Raw genomic sequence first — 16,293 nt, 5'->3', positions numbered from 1 at the left:
AAAAAAAAAAAGCAGCACTATAAGAATGCCAAAAAATAAAGAAGGTTGCGTTGGCGAGTATTAAGCCCCCCCTCCTCTGAGGTGCCAGCAGCATTCCGCACCGGCAGACGGAACGGGACTCTGGTCATGCTGCACTTATTTTGCTGCCAGAGACTGAATCACGCGTCGGCCGCCGGATAAAACCGAAAGCTGGCTCGTTGGTCTAGGGGTATGATTCTCGCTTTGGGTGCGAGAGGTCCCGGGTTCAAATCCCGGACGAGCCCGTTTTTTTTTTTTAATTGTTTTGTACTATACTGTTTTCGATCCGTAAACCATTAAGCTCAGCAGGCAGTTTTGACTTAGACGCTTTGCAACTAAATGCGTTGCCATAGTGGCAGGGAGCGTGTGCCTTCCTCGTTAGTATAGTGGTCAGTATCCCCGCCTGTCACGCGGGAGACCGGGGTTCAATTCCCCGACGGGGAGATTTTTTTTTTTTTTTTTACTGATTGAAGGCAGGTGCGTGTGGCTGTAATTGTATACATAAAGTAAAAAAGAAGGTTGCATTGGCCGGGAATCGAACCCGGGCCTCCCGCGTGGCAGGCGAGAATTCTACCACTGAACCACCAATGCTTGCTTGACGTTTGCTTGAGGTTTGCTTGAGGTAGGTAATGTATTAGCAGCATCTAGTGCAGTGTGAAAAGATGAATTAACCCGTTCTAGTGCTAGATTGTACATGTACACAAACAATTGTACCTACAAAATGCCCATCTGTTACACTAGTTTTGTGGTTGTTTTAAACTACATACCAAAAAAAAAAAAAAAAACAAGCACATGCGTTACCAAAATAAACAGTGCTGTATAAACTACAGAAACTCGATGCTGAATGGTTTTATAGTCTGTTACGTCAGAATTGTGTTTAATGCATAAGCAGTTGCTTTGCAGACTCAACAAAGACTGCAGTCCTCGTTTAACCATTGTGCAATCAGCCCTTGGTCGCTGTGATATTGTTGTTCATGGAATTTGAGCGTGCGTATCGGCAATGCATAGTAATTGGAAAAGTGTAATACAAAAGAATTAAAAATGGGCTCGTCCGGGATTTGAACCCGGGACCTCTCGCACCCTAAGCGAGAATCATACCCCTAGACCAACGAGCCAGCGCCTGCCACTGTTGTGGTCCCCCGAGTTTCCAAAGAAGTGCAGACCTAGCTGTTCTGTTAGATGGGAGACGTTTTTCTATTGGGTGTACCTGTCGAGACCACTGTAATTTTGCCGTGTCTCCGAGCTGTGTGCTGTTGCCTGTTTGGGCCGTCTGACTTCTTTAACTGGCGGCTAGCATTTCTATGTTCATCGAGAAGCGGTCGCTATAAATGAGGAAAGTAGTTTAGGTGGGATTTCGTTTTGATATGTTTGGAATGGATCAGTTAGTCAGCATGTACTTCAAAAAATAAATAGAAAAAAAAGGAGGCTGGGTTTCGTTGTTTTGCAAAGGATGCACTGCAACATCCGCTCACAGGAGCAGTCCCACTACTGGTGCGACACGGGGGTTTTGACCTGCTCCGTTCCCGACCTGGGCCGGTTCACCCCTCCTTAGACGACCTGGCATTCACGAGCTCCCCCAGAAATGCCATGTCGATGCCGTGCTAAGTGCGGACTCCCGATCGGCACAGCTAGTTGCAGCACAGAGCTCCCGTGCTCAAGCGATCCGCCAGCCTCAACCTGCCCCTGTAGCTGGCATTACAGACACACGCCACGGCGCCCGGCGTGAGCGAGAGCGGCTAGAAGGCAATTCAAATCCCCTTGTCTGAAATGAGAGCGAGAGTACTCGTACAGTTCTCCACTGACGTGGCAGCTTTTAATGCCGATTGCATTAAAAGCATTGCCGGGTCCTGCTGTAGCGGTAAAACACTGTGACCAGATGAATGAATTGAAAAAGTGTTACGTGAAACACATGTGAATCCTAGTTTTCGTGCTGCGAATTAAAAAAAAAAAAAAAAAAAAAAAAAAAAAAAAAAAAGCAGCACTATAAGAATGCCAAAAAATAAAGAAGGTTGCGTTGGCGAGTATTAAGCCCCCCCTCCTCTGAGGTGCCAGCAGCATTCCGCACCGGCAGACGGAACGGGACTCTGGTCATGCTGCACTTATTTTGCTGCCAGAGACTGAATCACGCGTCGGCCGCCGGATAAAACCGAAAGCTGGCTCGTTGGTCTAGGGGTATGATTCTCGCTTTGGGTGCGAGAGGTCCCGGGTTCAAATCCCGGACGAGCCCGTTTTTTTTTTTTAATTGTTTTGTACTATACTGTTTTCGATCCGTAAACCATTAAGCTCAGCAGGCAGTTTTGACTTAGACGCTTTGCAACTAAATGCGTTGCCATAGTGGCAGGGAGCGTGTGCCTTCCTCGTTAGTATAGTGGTCAGTATCCCCGCCTGTCACGCGGGAGACCGGGGTTCAATTCCCCGACGGGGAGATTTTTTTTTTTTTTTTTTACTGATTGAAGGCAGGTGCGTGTGGCTGTAATTGTATACATAAAGTAAAAAAGAAGGTTGCATTGGCCGGGAATCGAACCCGGGCCTCCCGCGTGGCAGGCGAGAATTCTACCACTGAACCACCAATGCTTGCTTGACGTTTGCTTGAGGTTTGCTTGAGGTAGGTAATGTATTAGCAGCATCTAGTGCAGTGTGAAAAGATGAATTAACCCGTTCTAGTGCTAGATTGTACATGTACACAAACAATTGTACCTACAAAATGCCCATCTGTTACACTAGTTTTGTGGTTGTTTTAAACTACATACCAAAAAAAAAAAAAAAAAACAAGCACATGCGTTACCAAAATAAACAGTGCTGTATAAACTACAGAAACTCGATGCTGAATGGTTTTATAGTCTGTTACGTCAGAATTGTGTTTAATGCATAAGCAGTTGCTTTGCAGACTCAACAAAGACTGCAGTCCTCGTTTAACCATTGTGCAATCAGCCCTTGGTCGCTGTGATATTGTTGTTCATGGAATTTGAGCGTGCGTATCGGCAATGCATAGTAATTGGAAAAGTGTAATACAAAAGAATTAAAAATGGGCTCGTCCGGGATTTGAACCCGGGACCTCTCGCACCCTAAGCGAGAATCATACCCCTAGACCAACGAGCCAGCGCCTGCCACTGTTGTGGTCCCCCGAGTTTCCAAAGAAGTGCAGACCTAGCTGTTCTGTTAGATGGGAGACGTTTTTCTATTGGGTGTACCTGTCGAGACCACTGTAATTTTGCCGTGTCTCCGAGCTGTGTGCTGTTGCCTGTTTGGGCCGTCTGACTTCTTTAACTGGCGGCTAGCATTTCTATGTTCATCGAGAAGCGGTCGCTATAAATGAGGAAAGTAGTTTAGGTGGGATTTCGTTTTGATATGTTTGGAATGGATCAGTTAGTCAGCATGTACTTCAAAAAATAAATAGAAAAAAAAGGAGGCTGGGTTTCGTTGTTTTGCAAAGGATGCACTGCAACATCCGCTCACAGGAGCAGTCCCACTACTGGTGCGACACGGGGGTTTTGACCTGCTCCGTTCCCGACCTGGGCCGGTTCACCCCTCCTTAGACGACCTGGCATTCACGAGCTCCCCCAGAAATGCCATGTCGATGCCGTGCTAAGTGCGGACTCCCGATCGGCACAGCTAGTTGCAGCACAGAGCTCCCGTGCTCAAGCGATCCGCCAGCCTCAACCTGCCCCTGTAGCTGGCATTACAGACACACGCCACGGCGCCCGGCGTGAGCGAGAGCGGCTAGAAGGCAATTCAAATCCCCTTGTCTGAAATGAGAGCGAGAGTACTCGTACAGTTCTCCACTGACGTGGCAGCTTTTAATGCCGATTGCATTAAAAGCATTGCCGGGTCCTGCTGTAGCGGTAAAACACTGTGACCAGATGAATGAATTGAAAAAGTGTTACGTGAAACACATGTGAATCCTAGTTTTCGTGCTGCGAATTAAAAAAAAAAAAAAAAAAAAAAAAAAAAAAAAAAAAGCAGCACTATAAGAATGCCAAAAAATAAAGAAGGTTGCGTTGGCGAGTATTAAGCCCCCCCTCCTCTGAGGTGCCAGCAGCATTCCGCACCGGCAGACGGAACGGGACTCTGGTCATGCTGCACTTATTTTGCTGCCAGAGACTGAATCACGCGTCGGCCGCCGGATAAAACCGAAAGCTGGCTCGTTGGTCTAGGGGTATGATTCTCGCTTTGGGTGCGAGAGGTCCCGGGTTCAAATCCCGGACGAGCCCGTTTTTTTTTTTTAATTGTTTTGTACTATACTGTTTTCGATCCGTAAACCATTAAGCTCAGCAGGCAGTTTTGACTTAGACGCTTTGCAACTAAATGCGTTGCCATAGTGGCAGGGAGCGTGTGCCTTCCTCGTTAGTATAGTGGTCAGTATCCCCGCCTGTCACGCGGGAGACCGGGGTTCAATTCCCCGACGGGGAGATTTTTTTTTTTTTTTTTACTGATTGAAGGCAGGTGCGTGTGGCTGTAATTGTATACATAAAGTAAAAAAGAAGGTTGCATTGGCCGGGAATCGAACCCGGGCCTCCCGCGTGGCAGGCGAGAATTCTACCACTGAACCACCAATGCTTGCTTGACGTTTGCTTGAGGTTTGCTTGAGGTAGGTAATGTATTAGCAGCATCTAGTGCAGTGTGAAAAGATGAATTAACCCGTTCTAGTGCTAGATTGTACATGTACACAAACAATTGTACCTACAAAATGCCCATCTGTTACACTAGTTTTGTGGTTGTTTTAAACTACATACCAAAAAAAAAAAAAAAAAACAAGCACATGCGTTACCAAAATAAACAGTGCTGTATAAACTACAGAAACTCGATGCTGAATGGTTTTATAGTCTGTTACGTCAGAATTGTGTTTAATGCATAAGCAGTTGCTTTGCAGACTCAACAAAGACTGCAGTCCTCGTTTAACCATTGTGCAATCAGCCCTTGGTCGCTGTGATATTGTTGTTCATGGAATTTGAGCGTGCGTATCGGCAATGCATAGTAATTGGAAAAGTGTAATACAAAAGAATTAAAAATGGGCTCGTCCGGGATTTGAACCCGGGACCTCTCGCACCCTAAGCGAGAATCATACCCCTAGACCAACGAGCCAGCGCCTGCCACTGTTGTGGTCCCCCGAGTTTCCAAAGAAGTGCAGACCTAGCTGTTCTGTTAGATGGGAGACGTTTTTCTATTGGGTGTACCTGTCGAGACCACTGTAATTTTGCAGTGTCTCCGAGCTGTGTGCTGTTGCCTGTTTGGGCCGTCTGACTTCTTTAACTGGCGGCTAGCATTTCTATGTTCATCGAGAAGCGGTCGCTATAAATGAGGAAAGTAGTTTAGGTGGGATTTCGTTTTGATATGTTTGGAATGGATCAGTTAGTCAGCATGTACTTCAAAAAATAAATAGAAAAAAAAGGAGGCTGGGTTTCGTTGTTTTGCAAAGGATGCACTGCAACATCCGCTCACAGGAGCAGTCCCACTACTGGTGCGACACGGGGGTTTTGACCTGCTCCGTTCCCGACCTGGGCCGGTTCACCCCTCCTTAGACGACCTGGCATTCACGAGCTCCCCCAGAAATGCCATGTCGATGCCGTGCTAAGTGCGGACTCCCGATCGGCACAGCTAGTTGCAGCACAGAGCTCCCGTGCTCAAGCGATCCGCCAGCCTCAACCTGCCCCTGTAGCTGGCATTACAGACACACGCCACGGCGCCCGGCGTGAGCGAGAGCGGCTAGAAGGCAATTCAAATCCCCTTGTCTGAAATGAGAGCGAGAGTACTCGTACAGTTCTCCACTGACGTGGCAGCTTTTAATGCCGATTGCATTAAAAGCATTGCCGGGTCCTGCTGTAGCGGTAAAACACTGTGACCAGATGAATGAATTGAAAAAGTGTTACGTGAAACACATGTGAATCCTAGTTTTCGTGCTGCGAATTTAAAAAAAAAAAAAAAAAAAAAAAAAAAAAAAAAAGCAGCACTATAAGAATGCCAAAAAATAAAGAAGGTTGCGTTGGCGAGTATTAAGCCCCCCCTCCTCTGAGGTGCCAGCAGCATTCCGCACCGGCAGACGGAACGGGACTCTGGTCATGCTGCACTTATTTTGCTGCCAGAGACTGAATCACGCGTCGGCCGCCGGATAAAACCGAAAGCTGGCTCGTTGGTCTAGGGGTATGATTCTCGCTTTGGGTGCGAGAGGTCCCGGGTTCAAATCCCGGACGAGCCCGTTTTTTTTTTTTTAATTGTTTTGTACTATACTGTTTTCGATCCGTAAACCATTAAGCTCAGCAGGCAGTTTTGACTTAGACGCTTTGCAACTAAATGCGTTGCCATAGTGGCAGGGAGCGTGTGCCTTCCTCGTTAGTATAGTGGTCAGTATCCCCGCCTGTCACGCGGGAGACCGGGGTTCAATTCCCCGACGGGGAGATTTTTTTTTTTTTTTACTGATTGAAGGCAGGTGCGTGTGGCTGTAATTGTATACATAAAGTAAAAAAGAAGGTTGCATTGGCCGGGAATCGAACCCGGGCCTCCCGCGTGGCAGGCGAGAATTCTACCACTGAACCACCAATGCTTGCTTGACGTTTGCTTGAGGTTTGCTTGAGGTAGGTAATGTATTAGCAGCATCTAGTGCAGTGTGAAAAGATGAATTAACCCGTTCTAGTGCTAGATTGTACATGTACACAAACAATTGTACCTACAAAATGCCCATCTGTTACACTAGTTTTGTGGTTGTTTTAAACTACATACCAAAAAAAAAAAAAAAAACAAGCACATGCGTTACCAAAATAAACAGTGCTGTATAAACTACAGAAACTCGATGCTGAATGGTTTTATAGTCTGTTACGTCAGAATTGTGTTTAATGCATAAGCAGTTGCTTTGCAGACTCAACAAAGACTGCAGTCCTCGTTTAACCATTGTGCAATCAGCCCTTGGTCGCTGTGATATTGTTGTTCATGGAATTTGAGCGTGCGTATCGGCAATGCATAGTAATTGGAAAAGTGTAATACAAAAGAATTAAAAACGGGCTCGTCCGGGATTTGAACCCGGGACCTCTCGCACCCTAAGCGAGAATCATACCCCTAGACCAACGAGCCAGCGCCTGCCACTGTTGTGGTCCCCCGAGTTTCCAAAGAAGTGCAGACCTAGCTGTTCTGTTAGATGGGAGACGTTTTTCTATTGGGTGTACCTGTCGAGACCACTGTAATTTTGCCGTGTCTCCGAGCTGTGTGCTGTTGCCTGTTTGGGCCGTCTGACTTCTTTAACTGGCGGCTAGCATTTCTATGTTCATCGAGAAGCGGTCGCTATAAATGAGGAAAGTAGTTTAGGTGGGATTTCGTTTTGATATGTTTGGAATGGATCAGTTAGTCAGCATGTACTTCAAAAAATAAATAGAAAAAAAAGGAGGCTGGGTTTCGTTGTTTTGCAAAGGATGCACTGCAACATCCGCTCACAGGAGCAGTCCCACTACTGGTGCGACACGGGGGTTTTGACCTGCTCCGTTCCCGACCTGGGCCGGTTCACCCCTCCTTAGACGACCTGGCATTCACGAGCTCCCCCAGAAATGCCATGTCGATGCCGTGCTAAGTGCGGACTCCCGATCGGCACAGCCAGTTGCAGCACAGAGCTCCCGTGCTCAAGCGATCCGCCAGCCTCAACCTGCCCCTGTAGCTGGCATTACAGACACACGCCACGGCGCCCGGCGTGAGCGAGAGCGGCTAGAAGGCAATTCAAATCCCCTTGTCTGAAATGAGAGCGAGAGTACTCGTGCAGTTCTCCACTGACGTGGCAGCTTTTAATGCCGATTGCATTAAAAGCATTGCCGGGTCCTGCTGTAGCGGTAAAACACTGTGACCAGATGAATGAATTGAAAAAGTGTTACGTGAAACACATGTGAATCCTAGTTTTCGTGCTGCGAATTTAAAAAAAAAAAAAAAAAAAAAAAAAAAAAAAAAAAAGCAGCACTATAAGAATGCCAAAAAATAAAGAAGGTTGCGTTGGCGAGTATTAAGCCCCCCCTCCTCTGAGGTGCCAGCAGCATTCCGCACCGGCAGACGGAACGGGACTCTGGTCATGCTGCACTTATTTTGCTGCCAGAGACTGAATCACGCGTCGGCCGCCGGATAAAACCGAAAGCTGGCTCGTTGGTCTAGGGGTATGATTCTCGCTTTGGGTGCGAGAGGTCCCGGGTTCAAATCCCGGACGAGCCCGTTTTTTTTTTTTTAATTGTTTTGTACTATACTGTTTTCGATCCGTAAACCATTAAGCTCAGCAGGCAGTTTTGACTTAGACGCTTTGCAACTAAATGCGTTGCCATAGTGGCAGGGAGCGTGTGCCTTCCTCGTTAGTATAGTGGTCAGTATCCCCGCCTGTCACGCGGGAGACCGGGGTTCAATTCCCCGACGGGGAGATTTTTTTTTTTTTTTTACTGATTGAAGGCAGGTGCGTGTGGCTGTAATTGTATACATAAAGTAAAAAAGAAGGTTGCATTGGCCGGGAATCGAACCCGGGCCTCCCGCGTGGCAGGCGAGAATTCTACCACTGAACCACCAATGCTTGCTTGACGTTTGCTTGAGGTTTGCTTGAGGTAGGTAATGTATTAGCAGCATCTAGTGCAGTGTGAAAAGATGAATTAACCCGTTCTAGTGCTAGATTGTACATGTACACAAACAATTGTACCTACAAAATGCCCATCTGTTACACTAGTTTTGTGGTTGTTTTAAACTACATACCAAAAAAAAAAAAAAAAACAAGCACATGCGTTACCAAAATAAACAGTGCTGTATAAACTACAGAAACTCGATGCTGAATGGTTTTATAGTCTGTTACGTCAGAATTGTGTTTAATGCATAAGCAGTTGCTTTGCAGACTCAACAAAGACTGCAGTCCTCGTTTAACCATTGTGCAATCAGCCCTTGGTCGCTGTGATATTGTTGTTCATGGAATTTGAGCGTGCGTATCGGCAATGCATAGTAATTGGAAAAGTGTAATACAAAAGAATTAAAAACGGGCTCGTCCGGGATTTGAACCCGGGACCTCTCGCACCCTAAGCGAGAATCATACCCCTAGACCAACGAGCCAGCGCCTGCCACTGTTGTGGTCCCCCGAGTTTCCAAAGAAGTGCAGACCTAGCTGTTCTGTTAGATGGGAGACGTTTTTCTATTGGGTGTACCTGTCGAGACCACTGTAATTTTGCCGTGTCTCCGAGCTGTGTGCTGTTGCCTGTTTGGGCCGTCTGACTTCTTTAACTGGCGGCTAGCATTTCTATGTTCATCGAGAAGCGGTCGCTATAAATGAGGAAAGTAGTTTAGGTGGGATTTCGTTTTGATATGTTTGGAATGGATCAGTTAGTCAGCATGTACTTCAAAAAATAAATAGAAAAAAAAGGAGGCTGGGTTTCGTTGTTTTGCAAAGGATGCACTGCAACATCCGCTCACAGGAGCAGTCCCACTACTGGTGCGACACGGGGGTTTTGACCTGCTCCGTTCCCGACCTGGGCCGGTTCACCCCTCCTTAGACGACCTGGCATTCACGAGCTCCCCCAGAAATGCCATGTCGATGCCGTGCTAAGTGCGGACTCCCGATCGGCACAGCCAGTTGCAGCACAGAGCTCCCGTGCTCAAGCGATCCGCCAGCCTCAACCTGCCCCTGTAGCTGGCATTACAGACACACGCCACGGCGCCCGGCGTGAGCGAGAGCGGCTAGAAGGCAATTCAAATCCCCTTGTCTGAAATGAGAGCGAGAGTACTCGTGCAGTTCTCCACTGACGTGGCAGCTTTTAATGCCGATTGCATTAAAAGCATTGCCGGGGTCCTGCTGTAGCGGTAAAACACTGTGACCAGATGAATGAATTGAAAAAGTGTTACGTGAAACACATGTGAATCCTAGTTTTCGTGCTGCGAATTTAAAAAAAAAAAAAAAAAAAAAAAAAAAAAAAAAAGCAGCACTATAAGAATGCCAAAAAATAAAGAAGGTTGCGTTGGCGAGTATTAAGCCCCCCCTCCTCTGAGGTGCCAGCAGCATTCCGCACCGGCAGACGGAACGGGACTCTGGTCATGCTGCACTTATTTTGCTGCCAGAGACTGAATCACGCGTCGGCCGCCGGATAAAACCGAAAGCTGGCTCGTTGGTCTAGGGGTATGATTCTCGCTTTGGGTGCGAGAGGTCCCGGGTTCAAATCCCGGACGAGCCCGTTTTTTTTTTTTTAATTGTTTTGTACTATACTGTTTTCGATCCGTAAACCATTAAGCTCAGCAGGCAGTTTTGACTTAGACGCTTTGCAACTAAATGCGTTGCCATAGTGGCAGGGAGCGTGTGCCTTCCTCGTTAGTATAGTGGTCAGTATCCCCGCCTGTCACGCGGGAGACCGGGGTTCAATTCCCCGACGGGGAGATTTTTTTTTTTTTTTTACTGATTGAAGGCAGGTGCGTGTGGCTGTAATTGTATACATAAAGTAAAAAAGAAGGTTGCATTGGCCGGGAATCGAACCCGGGCCTCCCGCGTGGGCAGGCGAGAATTCTACCACTGAACACCAATGCTTGCTTGACGTTTGCTTGAGGTTTGCTTGAGGTAGGTAATGTATTAGCAGCATCTAGTGCAGTGTGAAAAGATGAATTAACCCGTTCTAGTGCTAGATTGTACATGTACACAAACAATTGTACCTACAAAATGCCCATCTGTTACACTAGTTTTGTGGTTGTTTTAAACTACATACCAAAAAAAAAAAAAAAAAACAAGCACATGCGTTACCAAAATAAACAGTGCTGTATAAACTACAGAAACTCGATGCTGAATGGTTTTATAGTCTGTTACGTCAGAATTGTGTTTAATGCATAAGCAGTTGCTTTGCAGACTCAACAAAGACTGCAGTCCTCGTTTAACCATTGTGCAATCAGCCCTTGGTCGCTGTGATATTGTTGTTCATGGAATTTGAGCGTGCGTATCGGCAATGCATAGTAATTGGAAAAGTGTAATACAAAAGAATTAAAAACGGGCTCGTCCGGGATTTGAACCCGGGACCTCTCGCACCCTAAGCGAGAATCATACCCCTAGACCAACGAGCCAGCGCCTGCCACTGTTGTGGTCCCCCGAGTTTCCAAAGAAGTGCAGACCTAGCTGTTCTGTTAGATGGGAGACGTTTTTCTATTGGGTGTACCTGTCGAGACCACTGTAATTTTGCCGTGTCTCCGAGCTGTGTGCTGTTGCCTGTTTGGGCCGTCTGACTTCTTTAACTGGCGGCTAGCATTTCTATGTTCATCGAGAAGCGGTCGCTATAAATGAGGAAAGTAGTTTAGGTGGGATTTCGTTTTGATATGTTTGGAATGGATCAGTTAGTCAGCATGTACTTCAAAAAATAAATAGAAAAAAAAGGAGGCTGGGTTTCGTTGTTTTGCAAAGGATGCACTGCAACATCCGCTCACAGGAGCAGTCCCACTACTGGTGCGACACGGGGGTTTTGACCTGCTCCGTTCCCGACCTGGGGCCGGTTCACCCCTCCTTAGACGACCTGGCATTCACGAGCTCCCCCAGAAATGCCATGTCGATGCCGTGCTAAGTGCGGACTCCCGATCGGCACAGCCAGTTGCAGCACAGAGCTCCCGTGCTCAAGCGATCCGCCAGCCTCAACCTGCCCCTGTAGCTGGCATTACAGACACACGCCACGGCGCCCGGCGTGAGCGAGAGCGGCTAGAAGGCAATTCAAATCCCCTTGTCTGAAATGAGAGCGAGAGTACTCGTGCAGTTCTCCACTGACGTGGCAGCTTTTAATGCCGATTGCATTAAAAGCATTGCCGGGTCCTGCTGTAGCGGTAAAACACTGTGACCAGATGAATGAATTGAAAAAGTGTTACGTGAAACACATGTGAATCCTAGTTTTCGTGCTGCGAATTTAAAAAAAAAAAAAAAAAAAAAAAAAAAAAAAGCAGCACTATAAGAATGCCAAAAAATAAAGAAGGTTGCGTTGGCGAGTATTAAGCCCCCCCTCCTCTGAGGTGCCAGCAGCATTCCGCACCGGCAGACGGAACGGGACTCTGGTCATGCTGCACTTATTTTGCTGCCAGAGACTGAATCACGCGTCGGCCGCCGGATAAAACCGAAAGCTGGCTCGTTGGTCTAGGGGTATGATTCTCGCTTTGGGTGCGAGAGGTCCCGGGTTCAAATCCCGGACGAGCCCGTTTTTTTTTTTTTAATTGTTTTGTACTATACTGTTTTCGATCCGTAAACCATTAAGCTCAGCAGGCAGTTTTGACTTAGACGCTTTGCAACTAAATGCGTTGCCATAGTGGCAGGGAGCGTGTGCCTTCCTCGTTAGTATAGTGGTCAGTATCCCCGCCTGTCACGCGGGAGACCGGGGTTCAATTCCCCGACGGGGAGATTTTTTTTTTTTTTTTTACTGATTGAAGGCAGGTGCGTGTGGCTGTAATTGTATACATAAAGTAAAAAAGAAGGTTGCATTGGCCGGGAATCGAACCCGGGCCTCCCGCGTGGCAGGCGAGAATTCTACCACTGAACCACCAATGCTTGCTTGACGTTTGCTTGAGGTTTGCTTGAGGTAGGTAATGTATTAGCAGCATCTAGTGCAGTGTGAAAAGATGAATTAACCCGTTCTAGTGCTAGATTGTACATGTACACAAACAATTGTACCTACAAAATGCCCATCTGTTACACTAGTTTTGTGGTTGTTTTAAACTACATACCAAAAAAAAAAAAAAAAACAAGCACATGCGTTACCAAAATAAACAGTGCTGTATAAACTACAGAAACTCGATGCTGAATGGTTTATAGTCTGTTACGTCAGAATTGTGTTTAATGCATAAGCAGTTGCTTTGCAGACTCAACAAAGACTGCAGTCCTCGTTTAACCATTGTGCAATCAGCCCTTGGTCGCTGTGATATTGTTGTTCATGGAATTTGAGCGTGCGTATCGGCAATGCATAGTAATTGGAAAAGTGTAATACAAAAGAATTAAAAACGGGCTCGTCCGGGATTTGAACCCGGGACCTCTCGCACCCTAAGCGAGAATCATACCCCTAGACCAACGAGCCAGCGCCTGCCACTGTTGTGGTCCCCCGAGTTTCCAAAGAAGTGCAGACCTAGCTGTTCTGTTAGATGGGAGACGTTTTTCTATTGGGTGTACCTGTCGAGACCACTGTAATTTTGCCGTGTCTCCGAGCTGTGTGCTGTTGCCTGTTTGGGCCGTCTGACTTCTTTAACTGGCGGCTAGCATTTCTATGTTCATCGAGAAGCGGTCGCTATAAATGAGGAAAGTAGTTTAGGTGGGATTTCGTTTTGATATGTTTGGAATGGATCAGTTAGTCAGCATGTACTTCAAAAAATAAATAGAAAAAAAAGGAGGCTGGGTTTCGTTGTTTTGCAAAGGATGCACTGCAACATCCGCTCACAGGAGCAGTCCCACTACTGGTGCGACACGGGGGTTTTGACCTGCTCCGTTCCCGACCTGGGCCGGTTCACCCCCTCCTTAGACGACCTGGCATTCACGAGCTCCCCCAGAAATGCCATGTCGATGCCGTGCTAAGTGCGGACTCCCGATCGGCACAGCCAGTTGCAGCACAGAGCTCCCGTGCTCAAGCGATCCGCCAGCCTCAACCTGCCCCTGTAGCTGGCATTACAGACACACGCCACGGCGCCCGGCGTGAGCGAGAGCGGCTAGAAGGCAATTCAAATCCCCTTGTCTGAAATGAGAGCGAGAGTACTCGTGCAGTTCTCCACTGACGTGGCAGCTTTTAATGCCGATTGCATTAAAAGCATTGCCGGGTCCTGCTGTAGCGGTAAAACACTGTGACCAGATGAATGAATTGAAAAAGTGTTACGTGAAACACATGTGAATCCTAGTTTTCGTGCTGCGAATTTAAAAAAAAAAAAAAAAAAAAAAAAAAAAAAAGCAGCACTATAAGAATGCCAAAAAATAAAGAAGGTTGCGTTGGCGAGTATTAAGCCCCCCCCTCCTCTGAGGTGCCAGCAGCATTCCGCACCGGCAGACGGAACGGGACTCTGGTCATGCTGCACTTATTTTGCTGCCAGAGACTGAATCACGCGTCGGCCGCCGGATAAAACCGAAAGCTGGCTCGTTGGTCTAGGGGTATGATTCTCGCTTTGGGTGCGAGAGGTCCCGGGTTCAAATCCCGGACGAGCCCGTTTTTTTTTTTTTAATTGTTTTGTACTATACTGTTTTCGATCCGTAAACCATTAAGCTCAGCAGGCAGTTTTGACTTAGACGCTTTGCAACTAAATGCGTTGCCATAGTGGCAGGGAGCGTGTGCCTTCCTCGTTAGTATAGTGGTCAGTATCCCCGCCTGTCACGCGGGAGACCGGGGTTCAATTCCCCGACGGGGAGATTTTTTTTTTTTTTTTTACTGATTGAAGGCAGGTGCGTGTGGCTGTAATTGTATACATAAAGTAAAAAAGAAGGTTGCATTGGCCGGGAATCGAACCCGGGCCTCCCGCGTGGCAGGCGAGAATTCTACCACTGAACCACCAATGCTTGCTTGACGTTTGCTTGAGGTTTGCTTGAGGTAGGTAATGTATTAGCAGCATCTAGTGCAGTGTGAAAAGATGAATTAACCCGTTCTAGTGCTAGATTGTACATGTACACAAACAATTGTACCTACAAAATGCCCATCTGTTACACTAGTTTTGTGGTTGTTTTAAACTACATACCAAAAAAAAAAAAAAAAAAACAAGCACATGCGTTACCAAAATAAACAGTGCTGTATAAACTACAGAAACTCGATGCTGAATGGTTTTATAGTCTGTTACGTCAGAATTGTGTTTAATGCATAAGCAGTTGCTTTGCAGACTCAACAAAGACTGCAGTCCTCGTTTAACCATTGTGCAATCAGCCCTTGGTCGCTGTGATATTGTTGTTCATGGAATTTGAGCGTGCGTATCGGCAATGCATAGTAATTGGAAAAGTGTAATACAAAAGAATTAAAAACGGGCTCGTCCGGGATTTGAACCCGGGACCTCTCGCACCCTAAGCGAGAATCATACCCCTAGACCAACGAGCCAGCGCCTGCCACTGTTGTGGTCCCCCGAGTTTCCAAAGAAGTGCAGACCTAGCTGTTCTGTTAGATGGGAGACGTTTTTCTATTGGGTGTACCTGTCGAGACCACTGTAATTTTGCCGTGTCTCCGAGCTGTGTGCTGTTGCCTGTTTGGGCCGTCTGACTTCTTTAACTGGCGGCTAGCATTTCTATGTTCATCGAGAAGCGGTCGCTATAAATGAGGAAAGTAGTTTAGGTGGGATTTCGTTTTGATATGTTTGGAATGGATCAGTTAGTCAGCATGTACTTCAAAAAATAAATAGAAAAAAAAGGAGGCTGGGTTTCGTTGTTTTGCAAAGGATGCACTGCAACATCCGCTCACAGGAGCAGTCCCACTACTGGTGCGACACGGGGGTTTTGACCTGCTCCGTTCCCGACCTGGGCCGGTTCACCCCTCCTTAGACGACCTGGCATTCACGAGCTCCCCCAGAAATGCCATGTCGATGCCGTGCTAAGTGCGGACTCCCGATCGGCACAGCCAGTTGCAGCACAGAGCTCCCGTGCTCAAGCGATCCGCCAGCCTCAACCTGCCCCTGTAGCTGGCATTACAGACACACGCCACGGCGCCCGGCGTGAGCGAGAGCGGCTAGAAGGCAATTCAAATCCCCTTGTCTGAAATGAGAGCGAGAGTACTCGTGCAGTTCTCCACTGACGTGGCAGCTTTTAATGCCGATTGCATTAAAAGCATTGCCGGGTCCTGCTGTAGCGGTAAAACACTGTGACCAGATGAATGAATTGAAAAAGTGTTACGTGAAAACACATGTGAATCCTAGTTTTCGTGCTGCGAATTTAAAAAAAAAAAAAAAAAAAAAAAAAAAAAAAAAAAAAAAAAAAAAAAGCAGCACTATAAGAATGCCAAAAAATAAAGAAGGTTGCGTTGGCGAGTATTAAGCCCCCCCTCCTCTGAGGTGCCAGCAGCATTCCGCACCGGCAGACGGAACGGGACTCTGGTCATGCTGCACTTATTTTGCTGCCAGAGACTGAATCACGCGTCGGCCGCCGGATAAAACCGATAGCTGGCTCGTTGGTCTAGGGGTATGATTCTCGCTTTGGGTGCGAGAGGTCCCGGGTTCAAATCCCGGACGAGCCCGTTTTTTTTTTTTAATTGTTTTGTACTATACTGTTTTCGATCCGTAAACCATTAAGCTCAGCAGGCAGTTTTGACTTAGACGCTTTGCAACTAAATGCGTTGCCATAGTGGCAGGGAGCGTGTGCCTTCCTCGTTAGTATAGTGGTCAGTTCCCCGCGTG

The 16,293-nt window shown here is 47.1% G+C and overlaps 32 non-coding genes across 32 annotated transcripts; 17 read left to right on the top strand and 15 right to left on the bottom strand.

Moving 5' to 3' along the window:
* The first annotated feature begins 191 nt into the window (after positions 1-191).
* trnap-ugg (transfer RNA proline (anticodon UGG)) lies at positions 192-263 on the top strand. The gene has a single exon. It is a non-coding gene; the product is annotated as a tRNA-Pro (tRNA).
* A 127-nt stretch (positions 264-390) lies between these two features.
* trnad-guc (transfer RNA aspartic acid (anticodon GUC)) lies at positions 391-462 on the top strand. The gene has a single exon. It is a non-coding gene; the product is annotated as a tRNA-Asp (tRNA).
* A 76-nt stretch (positions 463-538) lies between these two features.
* trnag-gcc (transfer RNA glycine (anticodon GCC)) lies at positions 539-609 on the bottom strand. Its single transcript has one exon. It is a non-coding gene; the product is annotated as a tRNA-Gly (tRNA).
* Positions 610-1,061: 452 nt separating this feature from the next.
* On the bottom strand, positions 1,062-1,133 carry trnap-agg (transfer RNA proline (anticodon AGG)). Its single transcript has one exon. It is a non-coding gene; the product is annotated as a tRNA-Pro (tRNA).
* A 1,040-nt stretch (positions 1,134-2,173) lies between these two features.
* On the top strand, positions 2,174-2,245 carry trnap-ugg (transfer RNA proline (anticodon UGG)). The gene has a single exon. It is a non-coding gene; the product is annotated as a tRNA-Pro (tRNA).
* Positions 2,246-2,372: 127 nt separating this feature from the next.
* trnad-guc (transfer RNA aspartic acid (anticodon GUC)) lies at positions 2,373-2,444 on the top strand. The gene has a single exon. It is a non-coding gene; the product is annotated as a tRNA-Asp (tRNA).
* A 77-nt stretch (positions 2,445-2,521) lies between these two features.
* Positions 2,522-2,592, bottom strand: trnag-gcc (transfer RNA glycine (anticodon GCC)). The gene has a single exon. It is a non-coding gene; the product is annotated as a tRNA-Gly (tRNA).
* A 453-nt stretch (positions 2,593-3,045) lies between these two features.
* Positions 3,046-3,117, bottom strand: trnap-agg (transfer RNA proline (anticodon AGG)). Its single transcript has one exon. It is a non-coding gene; the product is annotated as a tRNA-Pro (tRNA).
* Positions 3,118-4,157: 1,040 nt separating this feature from the next.
* On the top strand, positions 4,158-4,229 carry trnap-ugg (transfer RNA proline (anticodon UGG)). Its single transcript has one exon. It is a non-coding gene; the product is annotated as a tRNA-Pro (tRNA).
* Positions 4,230-4,356: 127 nt separating this feature from the next.
* trnad-guc (transfer RNA aspartic acid (anticodon GUC)) lies at positions 4,357-4,428 on the top strand. The gene has a single exon. It is a non-coding gene; the product is annotated as a tRNA-Asp (tRNA).
* Positions 4,429-4,504: 76 nt separating this feature from the next.
* trnag-gcc (transfer RNA glycine (anticodon GCC)) lies at positions 4,505-4,575 on the bottom strand. The gene has a single exon. It is a non-coding gene; the product is annotated as a tRNA-Gly (tRNA).
* Positions 4,576-5,028: 453 nt separating this feature from the next.
* trnap-agg (transfer RNA proline (anticodon AGG)) lies at positions 5,029-5,100 on the bottom strand. The gene has a single exon. It is a non-coding gene; the product is annotated as a tRNA-Pro (tRNA).
* Positions 5,101-6,139: 1,039 nt separating this feature from the next.
* trnap-ugg (transfer RNA proline (anticodon UGG)) lies at positions 6,140-6,211 on the top strand. The gene has a single exon. It is a non-coding gene; the product is annotated as a tRNA-Pro (tRNA).
* A 128-nt stretch (positions 6,212-6,339) lies between these two features.
* On the top strand, positions 6,340-6,411 carry trnad-guc (transfer RNA aspartic acid (anticodon GUC)). Its single transcript has one exon. It is a non-coding gene; the product is annotated as a tRNA-Asp (tRNA).
* A 74-nt stretch (positions 6,412-6,485) lies between these two features.
* Positions 6,486-6,556, bottom strand: trnag-gcc (transfer RNA glycine (anticodon GCC)). The gene has a single exon. It is a non-coding gene; the product is annotated as a tRNA-Gly (tRNA).
* Positions 6,557-7,008: 452 nt separating this feature from the next.
* trnap-agg (transfer RNA proline (anticodon AGG)) lies at positions 7,009-7,080 on the bottom strand. The gene has a single exon. It is a non-coding gene; the product is annotated as a tRNA-Pro (tRNA).
* A 1,041-nt stretch (positions 7,081-8,121) lies between these two features.
* On the top strand, positions 8,122-8,193 carry trnap-ugg (transfer RNA proline (anticodon UGG)). Its single transcript has one exon. It is a non-coding gene; the product is annotated as a tRNA-Pro (tRNA).
* Positions 8,194-8,321: 128 nt separating this feature from the next.
* Positions 8,322-8,393, top strand: trnad-guc (transfer RNA aspartic acid (anticodon GUC)). Its single transcript has one exon. It is a non-coding gene; the product is annotated as a tRNA-Asp (tRNA).
* A 75-nt stretch (positions 8,394-8,468) lies between these two features.
* Positions 8,469-8,539, bottom strand: trnag-gcc (transfer RNA glycine (anticodon GCC)). Its single transcript has one exon. It is a non-coding gene; the product is annotated as a tRNA-Gly (tRNA).
* A 452-nt stretch (positions 8,540-8,991) lies between these two features.
* trnap-agg (transfer RNA proline (anticodon AGG)) lies at positions 8,992-9,063 on the bottom strand. The gene has a single exon. It is a non-coding gene; the product is annotated as a tRNA-Pro (tRNA).
* A 1,040-nt stretch (positions 9,064-10,103) lies between these two features.
* On the top strand, positions 10,104-10,175 carry trnap-ugg (transfer RNA proline (anticodon UGG)). The gene has a single exon. It is a non-coding gene; the product is annotated as a tRNA-Pro (tRNA).
* A 128-nt stretch (positions 10,176-10,303) lies between these two features.
* On the top strand, positions 10,304-10,375 carry trnad-guc (transfer RNA aspartic acid (anticodon GUC)). Its single transcript has one exon. It is a non-coding gene; the product is annotated as a tRNA-Asp (tRNA).
* A 599-nt stretch (positions 10,376-10,974) lies between these two features.
* On the bottom strand, positions 10,975-11,046 carry trnap-agg (transfer RNA proline (anticodon AGG)). Its single transcript has one exon. It is a non-coding gene; the product is annotated as a tRNA-Pro (tRNA).
* Positions 11,047-12,083: 1,037 nt separating this feature from the next.
* Positions 12,084-12,155, top strand: trnap-ugg (transfer RNA proline (anticodon UGG)). The gene has a single exon. It is a non-coding gene; the product is annotated as a tRNA-Pro (tRNA).
* Positions 12,156-12,283: 128 nt separating this feature from the next.
* Positions 12,284-12,355, top strand: trnad-guc (transfer RNA aspartic acid (anticodon GUC)). Its single transcript has one exon. It is a non-coding gene; the product is annotated as a tRNA-Asp (tRNA).
* Positions 12,356-12,431: 76 nt separating this feature from the next.
* trnag-gcc (transfer RNA glycine (anticodon GCC)) lies at positions 12,432-12,502 on the bottom strand. The gene has a single exon. It is a non-coding gene; the product is annotated as a tRNA-Gly (tRNA).
* Positions 12,503-12,953: 451 nt separating this feature from the next.
* On the bottom strand, positions 12,954-13,025 carry trnap-agg (transfer RNA proline (anticodon AGG)). The gene has a single exon. It is a non-coding gene; the product is annotated as a tRNA-Pro (tRNA).
* Positions 13,026-14,063: 1,038 nt separating this feature from the next.
* Positions 14,064-14,135, top strand: trnap-ugg (transfer RNA proline (anticodon UGG)). The gene has a single exon. It is a non-coding gene; the product is annotated as a tRNA-Pro (tRNA).
* A 128-nt stretch (positions 14,136-14,263) lies between these two features.
* Positions 14,264-14,335, top strand: trnad-guc (transfer RNA aspartic acid (anticodon GUC)). The gene has a single exon. It is a non-coding gene; the product is annotated as a tRNA-Asp (tRNA).
* Positions 14,336-14,411: 76 nt separating this feature from the next.
* On the bottom strand, positions 14,412-14,482 carry trnag-gcc (transfer RNA glycine (anticodon GCC)). The gene has a single exon. It is a non-coding gene; the product is annotated as a tRNA-Gly (tRNA).
* Positions 14,483-14,936: 454 nt separating this feature from the next.
* On the bottom strand, positions 14,937-15,008 carry trnap-agg (transfer RNA proline (anticodon AGG)). Its single transcript has one exon. It is a non-coding gene; the product is annotated as a tRNA-Pro (tRNA).
* Positions 15,009-16,061: 1,053 nt separating this feature from the next.
* Positions 16,062-16,133, top strand: trnap-ugg (transfer RNA proline (anticodon UGG)). Its single transcript has one exon. It is a non-coding gene; the product is annotated as a tRNA-Pro (tRNA).
* Positions 16,134-16,293: the final 160 nt, after the last annotated feature.

The sequence above is a fragment of the Acipenser ruthenus genome, unplaced genomic scaffold (genome assembly GCF_902713425.1).
Source record: "Acipenser ruthenus unplaced genomic scaffold, fAciRut3.2 maternal haplotype, whole genome shotgun sequence".
NCBI lineage: Eukaryota > Metazoa > Chordata > Actinopteri > Acipenseriformes > Acipenseridae > Acipenser > Acipenser ruthenus.
This window is presented reverse-complemented; position numbering and strand designations above follow the sequence as displayed.